We start from the raw sequence: 13,280 nt of genomic DNA, 5'->3' as shown, positions 1-13,280 counted from the left end.
GGTTCGAACCTGGGCCCTCTGCGTGGGAGCCCAGTATTCAACCTCTGAGCCATGCCGGTGCTTGAAACTGCTTTGCAAAAAGGTCCTATACAGGCTTCATGTCGGGAAGGAACCACATTAGCATATGCAATATAGCGTGGTAGAAGATTAAAATAACCACCAAGCGTCGCACAACGCGAATTCTGTAACCAGGCGTCAAACAATTGCGAATTGCGCAACGAGTAGGTTGTTGAATGCTTCCAACCCATTACAAAAGGGCTCTGCCATAATTCTTCATCGTCATCAGGCGCAGAATCAACAAAGTGCGCATAATGCCTTACATGCGTTTAGCAGGTACCACGGATCTCCGTAAAATGACGAAAAATGGCACAGTGCCTGGTGCCCTACTTCTAAAAAATTACAATTATTTATAGCGTAGTGGGTTCCTCGCAAGTGCACTTGTATTGGTTGCCAAGAAAGCCCATAAGCGCATGATCCACTTCCTCGGGGTCTCAGTAAGATTGCAATGATTTATAGCGTAGTGGGTTCCTCGCAAGTGCACTTGTATTGGTTGCCAAGGAAGCCCATAAGCGCATGATCCATTTTTTTTTTTTTTCGAAAGTCTGCCCTTAGGCATAATATTTATTCAGAAATACACATATAAATTTGCTTCGTGTATGAAGTCCAGTAACGAGCGGTGGTGAGGTCCACTAATCCAGCGGTCAAGGTCGGGTGGTCGGCCAGGCCTGAGGCCTGTTGCACGTAGGTGACGACGACGACGATGATCCATTACCTCGGGGTCTCAATAAAGTTCTTCGCCCTCCCCCCTTCCCCGTCTCTCTTCCACGTCAACGTATACAGCATGACGGGAGAGGGAAATAGCGACCGGGCGTCACCCAATGCAAATTACATAACTGGTGGGCCGTTTAAAGATTCCAACTCATTACAAAGGGCTGAGCCATAATTCTTCATCGTCATCATTCGTCACGTCAACAAAGTGCACATAATGCCTTACAGACGTGTAGCTGGTGCCTCGCTTCTCCATAGAATGACGAATCATGACTTAGTGGGTGCTTCCCAACTTCACAAAAATTTTGATTTGTGGCGTAGTGGGTATCTTTCTAGCGTACTTGTATTGTAGCCCCAAGAGAGCTTAACGGGCTCTAGAAACGCCGCTCTTCCAGCTTTCGCTGTGACTGTGCTGCGGTTTCAGCGCAGGCCTGGCGTTTTTTTTTTTCAGCGCTAAACTGACGAAGACGAAAGGCCGCGAAACATTAAGACACAGACGTAATCAATAAGCCCCTAACGTGGTCTCTTGTAAAGAGAACCGTTTCGAAAGAACTATTGATAGCTTGCACGTGACGTCATGGACGCACAACATGGCTTCAACATGGCGGCGTAGATGACGTCAAGGTAGCATAATCACGTCGCAATTAACCTGCTTCAGTGTGATAATGACGTCGCTGGAACGTTATTCGAGCTATGTGCATGAATAACAAAGGAACCAGCATGCAATGTACTGACAACATTCACGTGACATCACAAAGTTCGCGTCCTGCCATTTTGGTGCTCCAACGCGGCTGTTTTAGTAACGTCAGTGCAAACCAGCTGTACATGAGTTCGGTTCTTGCATGATTCAAGAGTTCAACGACTACGAGTTTTCAGTTATATTTCAGTTATATTTTAATTTGTTTCTCCATCTGAATCACTTTTCACATACTTTGTTGTTCACTGGATGGCCCAGTCATCAGCAGTGTATCATGAGAAATATAATATAGTGACCGATTTACTGGCATAAAAGATGCCGTAAAAGGTATGCGCGTAGCTGTTGAATCCACCGAAATTTTGCGAAAGAATGTGCGGTGTGTGTGTGTGTGTGTGTGTGTGTGTGTGTGTGTGTGTGTGTGTGTGTGTGTGTGTGTGTGTGTGTGTGTGTGTGTGTGTGTGTGTGTGTGTGTGTGTGTGTGTGTGTGTGTGTGTGTGTGCGTGCGCGTGTGCGTGCGTGCGTGCGTGCGTGCGTGTTTCGCATTGGCCAGTTGGACGGTCATTTGTTCCTTAGTTTCTTTATCATTATAGTAATTCGTGTTCCTGCCTCGTTTTTGTTGACGATCTCGTTCTAACATACGTTCTTCTGCGTCAATTTAACTGAAACATGGCCGTGCGCTAGCGTTACGTTAAGAGCGCCCAGCGTCAGTCTTTGACAGAGATTTTAACGTTTTGAAGATCAATCAATAAAGAAAAGAACCAATCAAACGCAGAAGCGAAACTACGTCTAGGCCTTCGTTCATTTACAAGCTCAGGGTGGAGAAATTCAGCGAATCAAGCGAAGAGAAACACCGCAGAGAGAAGAGAAATTTTAGAAAAAGAAGTCAATCTGAAGAGCCATCCTTCTAGCGGAAGCCGCGACCGAAAATTGAATTCCGCACTTGTCTTAGCCGTTGGTGCACGGCCTGACCGAAAGTTTGTTCCTACTTTGACACGCCTTTAAAGTTTTGTCAATTTATATTCCGAATTTATTTCTGCTTCTTATCCTTCTAGCTTCTCTCGCACGCTCGTAACGCTTTGTGCTCGGTGCTTCACGGTTTCACTTAAAGACGAACCCTGCTCCCGTTTTTCTTGTTTCCCGAAAAGCCTCCTACGTCACTCAAACGTCGACTCGTTTCTTCTCAAGAAAGAAGAAAAAAGAAAAGAAAGAAACTTCACTGTCGAACTTCTTCGTACGTTGAACCGGTGTCCCTTTTCCCTTGCCAGGCCGAGCGTGGCGTCTTACTGAGATTACAGTGTTTTCCGTCACCCATGTCCATTTCATCATTTCCAATTCCTATAAAAAACGAAAATTCTCTAGGACATGTGCAATAGTGCATGTACAGTACAGTATACGTAGTACTGTAGTACATGTACCATACAGTCTGTACGTGATCATTTATAGAAAAGAAGTTGGTACATTGCATAGGCATGGCAAAGAAGGAGGGGGGGGAGGGGGTGTGGCCTCCCTTTTAATCATCTGAAGTGGGTGCCAAGTCTGCCCATACCTTAACTCAGACGGACTTGTCCCGTCATTGTCCAAAGTGCAAGGTTATGGTCATGCAGGTTTTGACGATAATGGCGACTGAGGACCAACTGATGTTGCATGCCAAGAACTGTTTGCTTCCCATATTCGCCCCCGGAAAGCTGAGGACCAAAGGCAGGCCGTTGTGGTGAGTACGTCATGGTTTAATTTTCATTTTTGCACGCACTGCGAAGCTTAGAAGCTTGATTTTTTTTTCTTTTCGAGTGCCAGCAACGGGCAGAGAACGTGGAGGATGCTGCGGTGCCACCCCCCACCCCACCCCTTTAATGGGAAACACTGCATACGCCTATGGCACGGTGTAATTGTACTTTCCAGTTCAATTCCTCACTAGCTCAGCATAACGAACTTACCGAAATTACGTTTGCTTACGGTCATGTCGATTTAGGCGTCCCCATTTCTTCTGCAATAGAGTTTCTGTGCCATAAAACCTCGGTGATACGAATCTCGCGGGGTTGCCAAAAATATTCGTATCATTAGAAATTCGTATCACCAGAAAACATGGAAAATTAGTGTGCGACAAAAGAAAGTTGGCATACGTTTTGATTTAGTGTTTCTCAGGGCCGCAGCGACGTCATGAGCAGCTATGAATGACTGCCAGTAAAGTTTTTAAACGTCAACGATCATACTTGCACTCGTAAATATACGGTGCATGCGCGCGTGTGTCAATATTGAACCAGATGTGTTGCGCCCCGTGACCGCTAGTAGCCCCTTCCTAATCTCACTACGCTTTTCTGCATGACAATAAAGTACTGCGGCGAAAGTGACTTAAGAAGCGCTTCGCAAGCTCCTTCGCCAAGACCGCCCGCTTTGTCTCTTGGGGTCTTCGTCCACGTTTCATGGGACTTCATGACGGACCCGCAGCCCAAGTTTCAGTCTTGTTTCATAGAACGTCTGATTGCGGGGACATGGCTTGCATCGACGTGGCAGGCAGTACAATGATGCTGCTGCCTCGAGCACAGGAGCACGCGTCAACGCGTTAAAAAAAAAAATCTCGACGTCAACGTCATCTGTAATCTAAACGCGAAGGCGCATGAAGGCCTCCAAGATTCGCGCGCACTATCTCGGAGGCAACGACGCACCGTTGATGGTCGCGCAGCGCGCATGCCCGCGCCCGCGCGCGACTGCCGCGTGTTCCGCGACAGCGCGGGCAGCACCTGTTCGTACCTGTGCGCTAGCGCACGTTCGTATCAAACGCCGCGGGGTGAAAATCGGTTCGCAACAACCGTACTCCAATACATTTCAGGCTAATGGGCCTTGGTCGGGACCACAGAAAAATTCGTATCACCCCGAAATTCGTACGAACCGTGATCGTATCACCGAGGTTTTACTGTATATATGAAATACAATTCATGGGTACAGTCTGCGACAAAAGTTTAGAGACCATTCAGTTGGACCAAACATTGAATTTCCCAGCAATTTGTGACTGTATTCGATCTAACTGTACGGTACATAATGTTAGCGCGTTTTAGAACAGGCCGAGAAATCTCAATTCAAGGCTTCCTTCCGAAGCATGCAGCGGAAATATTCAGCCTTTTCCTGTGTCTCGTGTTCCTTAAACTTTTTGACGTAGACTCTACAGTCTATTGACGAATAATGTGTCTAAGGAAAGAATAGGATACAAATGGATGTGCGCTGTGGTTGTAGGCTCCCATTGAGCTAATACCGGTGTCACTAGGGCACTTTTAATCGAGATCAGAACGGATCCGGATTAAGGTCGGTGCGGGTCAGATGTTGCTACAAGGTTCCTTCTAATCGCGATCAACTCCGATCCGGTTCAAGATGATCCCATTCCTGGGGATTTGACTGACGTCTGCGCCAAACTCGATACGGATTAGTTTGGACCGTGTTGCAAGGACCATTGTTGATGGCGATTAAAAAATGGTATTCGGATAGGCCCTAGTCAAAAGTGCTTGTGTGATGCTGTCGCTTGAGACGACGCTTGAGTGGCGCCGTACTGAGGTTACAATGTCTTCAACTTCCCATGTCCCGTTCTTCGCCGTTCTAATTGATTGTTTTAAAAAAGATCGTAGATTTTGCTGAATACAGTTTTTGCATATAAGTGTATAGGAAAGAAACTCATCCAGTCTAGTTTCGAATTCTAATTCAATTAATATTCCAGTGTGGCGTATTATTACATTGCAGTGTTTAGGGCACATTATAGGAAAAAAAGAGAATATGTGCTACTCTTTCCATAGGGTCCTGACTTGTCAGGTATATGGCTGTCTTTAAAGAGACATGTTAACTCTCTTTTGTGTCACATGACTCTCTGACGAGAATATAGTGGTCTCCAAAGAGTGTTCGCTTGTCTCTTTAAAGAGAGTCATATACCTCGCAACTCAGGACTGGCAAAAAAGAGTCAATTGTCTCTTTTCTTCCTTCTTTTCTTAGAATGCACGCACGTTCACTTGTCGATTTCCGTTCCTGGCAAAAGAGTTTTTTTTTACATTCTGTACAAAAGTAATCATCCTGAACATACTAGAATACTATCTGCACAAATTATATAGAAAATTTAGTGACAGCGCCGCACTCAGGCAGTTTCACATTGTTCATTCTTTCCTTCGTTCTCTCTCACCTTCTCTGCCTATTTCCTTCTCACACGCCAGTACAAGGTTGCCAACGCCAGATGCAATTCTGCCAACATCCCAGCATTCCCTTTGATTTCTCTATTTTTTTTTTCGTTCCGGTATACAAAAGAAGTGACTCATCTGTCATTCAATACAGCTTGTTTGGAAATGCAACTGAATCTCAAGCATACGTACTTCCGAGCCTTAAGAGGAGAAGTGAGACGTGTAAGACGGAGAGAACGAACGTAAGAAGGTGACGCGAGTGCGTTTGTAAATTTTAATTAGGACGGAAAACAACGCCGCCACCATGCACTGCGTGCCATCCGACGCGCCTCACTCTTCAATTTGCCCCTGCGCAAACCGTGAGCCTCGCTCTGCGTGCACTAATAATTAGCCGAGTCGTCCTAAATGAGGAGCTTGACTTTGCAAGCGCATTTCGAATGCACGCTCTCCTACCCCCTCTATCTACCCGTCTCCTTCTCTGGCTTTGTTGGAAAATACGGTGCATGCGAAACCGTTCGGAATACGGCACGCTGGCGCGCTTCCGCCGTGCGATTGAGAATCGCGGGAAAAGGATCAGGGAGTGTAAGCGGAGAGCAATTAGTTAATTAGCGCGGGGTGTGCAATGAACGCGTCGCTCTTTCGAAGTTATTTGCGTTTCATTTGCATGCCCCGGCGTGTAGTTGTTGAGGGCGTTTCATATACATCACTGTCGTGGCTGAGTTAATTTCATTTAAGAACTCCGTCGTACTCCAATGCTGCGTAATTACGCGCAGGAAACAGCGCTGCCTCCCCAAAAGATATCATTCCTCTCCGATTGACTGCAGTATCGGTTCTGCGCGTGCTAGCTTCATCTTTTTTGTTGTTTGGTGTTTTGGAAAAGTGGTTGAGTACATAGGCGGCTTGACCCGCCTGCTTGCTTGGCACGTTGGGAAGTGTCGCGTTAGTAAGATCGAGGGCGCGGTTCAATTCCAGGCCACGGCGGCCGAATTTCGGGTGGGGGAGAAATGAAAGGCACACCCGTGTGCTTAGGTATAGGTGCACGTTAAAGAACACAAAGTGGTCGACATTTTCGTGGCCCTTAACTACGGCGTCTCTCATAATCATATCGTGGTTCTGGGACGTGACACATCAACAATTATTATAAACAACCAAGAAGCACATGGTGTGATTCTTGAGGCCCGGGCTTCGTCCATTTCATCACCTTCATGAATGAAACATGACCTGTTAGATCACTCATTCATGATGATAATGATATCCTCTATCTGATGCCGCTCACCCCCCATGGGGGATGGGCCAAGAAACGGGCGGCAGGATGTTTCAGGTTAAGATCTATGAAGCTCAAAAACTGCAAATTTAGACCAAAAATGAAACCTCGAATAAATGAAAATGCTGAACTTGCCGGCTTGGGAATGAAGACGGGAGCGTGCGTGTGGCGCTTGCCGCAAGATTCCGCCTACGGCTCAAAATGGCGGCGGCCTGAGTGCGCACGAACAGAGGATAATTTGTTGTCCCGCGGCGGGCCGAGTTCACAGATGCGATCCATCGACGCATGCGCATACGAGGGGCTGGTCTCTTTCTATTTGCTTATTGGCGAACGGTATTCGCGGCGCTTCTCCTTGAGGCCGCTCGCGAAAATCCTACATGGTTGACGTCCGTGGTCGCTGCCCGTTGATTGCTCGCGGTGAATGGCGCATAAAGGACTATCTTTGGCAGTAGCTGCTTACTAATTAATGGTGGCAAGTATCGAATAGCTTTTTCACTTATGAAAGGCACTGAAAAAAGAAAACGGGAGTCGAAAGCCTTAAACTGGCCCTTGTGTGTTAGTACATATATATTTGTCGACTATTCCTTAGTACAGTCAACGTCAAGAGACTATTGGGTCTGAGAAAACTTTGAATTTCTCAACAATTTTTGTCTGTATTCGGTAGAACTCTATAGCACATGTCGTTAGAGCGTTTTACACCAGGCTGGAAATCCATATTCAAGGCAGCCTTCCGAAGCAGTGGGGATATTCAACTTGTTCGTGTGCCTCGTGGCCCTTAAACTTTCAAAGCGTACTGTGCATAGAGAAAAAGTGTAGCAATGCATATTTTACGCTCTAGAAACTCTGAATTGAACAGTCGTTTCTTTCAGGACAACTCGACTACCAGAGAACATTTCTGAATACGATCTCCATAGAGTTTGGTAATGGTATTCTTTAGTCCAGTGAAGACGACGCAGAGAGAGCTAGCGCCAAGGAGCCGAGAGCAGTGGTGCGTCGCTTCCAACGTTGCTCACCACGACTTTTTTTTTAACATCATTTGTATTTCGCAGTGTCGTTGAACTCGAGAGCATCAATAAGCGACAGCGGTGGCATGAAAGGGTTCGCCGGCGACGACAGGAAGCGTTCACGACGGCCAAGAGACGCCATCTTTGCGACGCGAGAGACAAAAAGAAAGATGATACCACAATAACGCTGTTCAGATAAGAAGAAAAAAAAAGCATGAAAGCAACATACGAACCAAATCAATCAAAACGAACCTCCACAGAGCTACGTATCGCGCGCGTGGTCGCGAAGCAGCCAATAGTTGTCATACACATCTCTACTCGGAAGAACTGTAATGCAGAAGCATGGTAAGGAACGGTCGCCTATACAAAGGAAGGGTGCCCATTTGCTGCAGATACGAATAATGGAAGGAAAGAAGATAGATAGATGTACGTATTCAGAAAAGAGATATGTCTGTATCGGAAATGAAAAGGCTAGAGAAAGACGAGGATGGAAGGAATAGAAAAGGGAAAGGGGGGGTGGCGTACAGGATAGAGCAAGACTTTGGTTGTCGTCCATCGATTGCCGTGCTCGCGTTCAGCGCCCTTTCTGCGGTCGATTCTTTTTGCGGTGGCAGTGGCAACATCTGGTTCCCTTATTCGTCTATCTTGTACGTTGCCCCCGGCTGCTACTTACTCCGTTTTTCTTCTTTCTTTTTTTTTGTCGTGCCATCACTACTCTTCTTCCTTTTATTTGCCGTGCCATCACTACTGAACATCATCTCACACTGTAGTCTTTGTTGCCTTGCAGCTTGTTGCACGGACGAGCAGCTCCGCGGGATTCTGACTGAGTTTACGCGGCTACGAGATTAAAGCTTCAATGAAACTTTTACTCTAGTTAGGTGGGAACTGGTTGTGATTGCGGCAAAATATGCGCGTTTGGGTCCGGCTTTTGTTTCTTGTTTTGTTTGCCCCTGCTCGCGTATATCTATATAAGCGTCACGTGCATATGAAAATAAACATTTCCAGTTGAAAGTCAGCCCTGTGTGTGTGTTTGCGTGTTCCTCTCCGTCCGCGTCCGGTCGCGCTGTAGAAACTGAGCATGAACAACCAACCCTAGCCCGCCAACGCACTTTGAAACTTTCACGCTTTATCTTGCATCACGTTTCTGTTGCATTCCGCTCACAATCAATCAATCAACCAATCAATCACTCAATCAATCAATCAATCAATCAATCAATCAATCAATCAATCACAATAATTCAGTTTATTATTCACCACAAAATAGAAGACAGTGCATCATATTTATACAGTTGGGACCCAAGAACTCAGCGTGAGCTGTGGAAGGGGTCCCTATGACAGATAGTGTTATTATATCCGTGTAAGGAGATCTATGGATAGGTATATACATTACTATACAGAGGCATATGCATTGCTGCATGAAAACCTCGACATTGTTAACGTTTATATCGGAACCGATTCACTGCCGGCTTCTGAAATACTTTGCATGAGGAGCCCGATATCGCATGCAGCAATAAATAATTCATGCGTAGGTAAAAACATATTACTTTCATAAGGGAAAGAAACCAAAACTCTTTCAAGGATTGTGGAAGGAGACGTTTGCTGACAAACGTGGCTAAGACACACAAGACAAACACACAAGACAAACCTATTGTATGAAATTTTCTTGTAAACGCGTGCAAGACTTTGTTTCTTCCATCACTTTCCAGGTGACAGAAAGAAAATTAAAGGGGGCTATAGAAAAAACTGATTTCACTTGTATTAGTAGATTACGTTTCCGCAATTCCAAAAGCACCCCGCTCTTGCCGCGACAAGACGCTCGACGAGTCAGGAGGAGGATAAAAGAAGGCAGAGAGGTTAACCAGGGCTGAGCCCTGTAGGCTACCCTGCACTGGGGAAGGGGGGAGGGGGAAGGAAATTTAGACAGGGGTGAAAAGCAGGAAAAGATCATACGGTTAGCGACTCCGCCTTGATGCTCCCATAAAAACTCTATTTGACGTCATAGATGGTGACTGTGTCTTCTAGCGTGCTGAAAAGTGACAAGGAAGTGACTTTACTCGAAGAGTGGCGGCCGCACACGCTCGATCCAGAATTCAGTCATTTCACCAAAGCCTTCTTCTTAAGAAGTGTTCACCGTCTGTCCTTACAGTACACAAGTACACTTCCGAAGCGTTAGGACGGATTTTGAAATTCCATTTGTTCTTACTGTATGCTTACCCTGTCACGCAAAAAGGAAATTTCCATATTGAAAACAACGCTGACGCTATTATAATTCCGTTTTGTGTGTGTGTGTGTGTGTGTGTGTGTGTGTGTGTGTGTGTGTGTGTGTGTGTGTGTGTGTGTGTGTGTGTGTGTGTGTGTGTGTGTGTGTGTGTGTGTGTGTGTGTGTGTGTGTGTGTGTGTGTGTGTGTGTGTGTGTGTGTGTGTGTGTGTGTGTGTGTGTGTGTGTGTGTGTGTGTGTGTGTGTGTGTGTGTGTGTGTGTGTGTGTGTGTGTGTGTGTGTGTGTGTGTGTGTTTCGATATAGCAGGATGAGAAGGGTTGAGAAGCAGCGACGAATAAGAATTTTAAAAAATTCAAAATGAAACCCGAACGAGGAAACGGAAGAATGGCGCAGTGTAAGTTTATCCCGGTTCATGAAGCGCACGACGTTCCTTGCGTGAGAGATCCGGAAATAAACGATCTGTTGGTTCCTCTAAGCCGCAAAGCAGCTTTTCTGGCCAATTGAACGCTGCAGGCGATTAGAAAGGAAGCTCCATCCCGTAGAGCTGGGTCTTGTCAGTTTCTGAAGTCTTCGCTGTCTCTTACTCCTCTAGCTGTAGTGGTATCCAATCGCTCGCGAGCTCGTCCAAAATAACCTTTGCTGCAATTTCAAAGCAGAAAGAAACGTGACAGGTGGAAATAAGAGAAAAGCCAGCTGTATTGCGATGAAGTCAGAGATCTAGAAAAGTGTGTTATTTTTAAACAAATAAAACACATCCACATCCGCGACGAGTTTTGGAGATGTGTGGCCACGGACTTTGAACAGTAACGGCCACGCAATAAATATTCGAATCCTTTTTTGCCTAAGCTCCTTAGAGAGCTGGATAGGGGCGTTCCGTCGATACTGAAGTCACGTGACAACGTACTCACCAGCGCGATATTCAGGTACAGCGGCGGTCTTCGAGTAAATCATAGCGTAATGTTATCAATGGTACATTCTAGAATGTGTAACTTATGCTTGTAACAAGATGTGTTTTTTATGTGTTTTACTAACTATCTAATTGCTCTTTTGCGAAGATCTCATGCTTTCCAGCATATTTTAAGCAAACATTGCGTCATGAGTGGTTTTGACATTTTTCCTGCGTTAGCCTTACTAACTTTATTGTATTTGTAGCGATACTTGTAAACTGCTACGTGGGCTCCAGCGTAGCAAAGGACTTAGTCAGGATGTCAACACCCTCAGTTTGCCAGGAATTATGTGCACACGTTATGTTTCTTCGACAGAATAAAATAAAGAAACGTTGGAATAAATTTGAAACAAATATTTTGCTGCCATCACCCATCGAAAGCTTTCGCCGACTTTAACCACAGATATGCTTTAATTTTTATTTTTTTTTTGGTGCGCAGTATAGTTCGCAGCGCCAGATTACTCTGTACGGCCTGCTCAACACTGCATCCTTTCTACGGAGAGCGACGGCGTATCCACTCTAAGCGCCGGCAACAGCTTTTGGGCTTCGCAACAATAGAGGTGAGGCCAACTCACGTTTTCTCATCTCACTACCAGCCAGCCTGCCCAGCTTTCTTTTCTCGCCACTCTCAACAAAACTTTTTTCACTCGTGCTTCCATTCGTAACAACAGCAAGAGTATACAGGAGCAGCCGATGGTGAGACGTGGGCTATCCGTGAAACTCGGCGCGCTGCTCCAGCCACCGGATCCGAACTTTTGTGAACAGTTTCCGCCGCGTCTTTTCAGAGTGGAGCCCCTTCCTCTTTCGGTGGCTTCCTTGAAAGGGATGCATTGTGAGGGCCACCTGTCATTCTCGTCTCTCTCTCTGTGCTTATGTTTTTTTTTTTTTTGCTTCCGTTTTTTTTTTTTTTTTGTTCTTTTGCATAATAGACGGCACGCAGCGTTGCTCTCTACCTTCACGTTGTTCACGGCGCTTGCGAGATTAATGGAAGTACGCTCGACGTAGCTTTTAACCTTGTCACCGAGGCCAATCCTTCATTACGCCGGCGGCCATGTCGTATAACGCAAGCTTTGCAGTCACATTGGGTCGAATAGTCAGCGGATTCTCAATCCTAGCCTTTTTGTGCGCGTCGTTAAAGCCGAGTGCAGTCACTGTCTTACTTGTTATAACACTACGCGGCCTAGGAGACTCGTCATTTGTTTGTGTTCGCCGTTTTAAATACTACAGTCCACGTGCCGCGCGAATCTTGGGCATAAAGGTGATCTGCGACAAAAGCACGTCGTACTTTTATTATTTTTTTCTAAATAGAGAGAGAGAGAAACGTTTATTTTTCGAAACAGTGTTCCAAGCTGTGCCCTATATTACCCTGAAGTGATATAGGGCACAGAGAAATACTTAAGCAGACGCATACATTACTTTGGTGAACACGCTAAATCAGACAGACAGACAGACAGACAGACAGACAGACAGACAGACAGACAGACAGACAGACAGACAGATAGATAGATAGATAGATAGATAGATAGATAGATAGATAGATAGATAGATAGATAGATAGATAGATAGATAGATAGATAGATAGATAGATAGATAGATAGATAGATAGATAGATAGATAGATAGATAGATAGATAGATAGATAGATAGATAGATAGATAGATAGATAGATAGATAGATAGATAGATAGATAGATAGATAGATAGACGGATAGATAGACGGATAGATAGATGGATAGATGGACAGGATGGATAGATAGATGGATAGATAGATAGATAGATAGATAGATAGATAGATAGATAGATAGATAGATAGATAGATAGATAGATAGATAGATAGATAGATAGATAGATAGATAGATAGATAGATAGATAGATAGATAGATAGATAGATAGATAGATAGATAGATAGATAGATAGATAGATAGATAGATAGATAGATAGATAGATAGATAGATAGATAGATGGATGGATGGATGGATGGATGGATGGATGGATGGATGGATGGATGGATGGATGGATGGATGGATGGATGGATGGATGGATGGATAGATAGATAGATAGATAGATAGATAGATAGATAGATAGATAGATAGATAGATAGATAGATAGATAGATAGATAGATAGATAGATAGATAGATAGATAGATAGATAGATAGATAGATAGATAGATAGATAGATAGATAGATAGATAGATAGATAGATAGTGCTTAAGATATATAAACTTTGTCCACT

This window comes from Rhipicephalus sanguineus, chromosome 10, assembly GCF_013339695.2.
Source record: "Rhipicephalus sanguineus isolate Rsan-2018 chromosome 10, BIME_Rsan_1.4, whole genome shotgun sequence".
Lineage (NCBI taxonomy): Eukaryota > Metazoa > Arthropoda > Arachnida > Ixodida > Ixodidae > Rhipicephalus > Rhipicephalus sanguineus.
The sequence above is the reverse complement of the archived record's forward strand: the minus strand, read 5'-3'. Positions refer to the sequence as shown.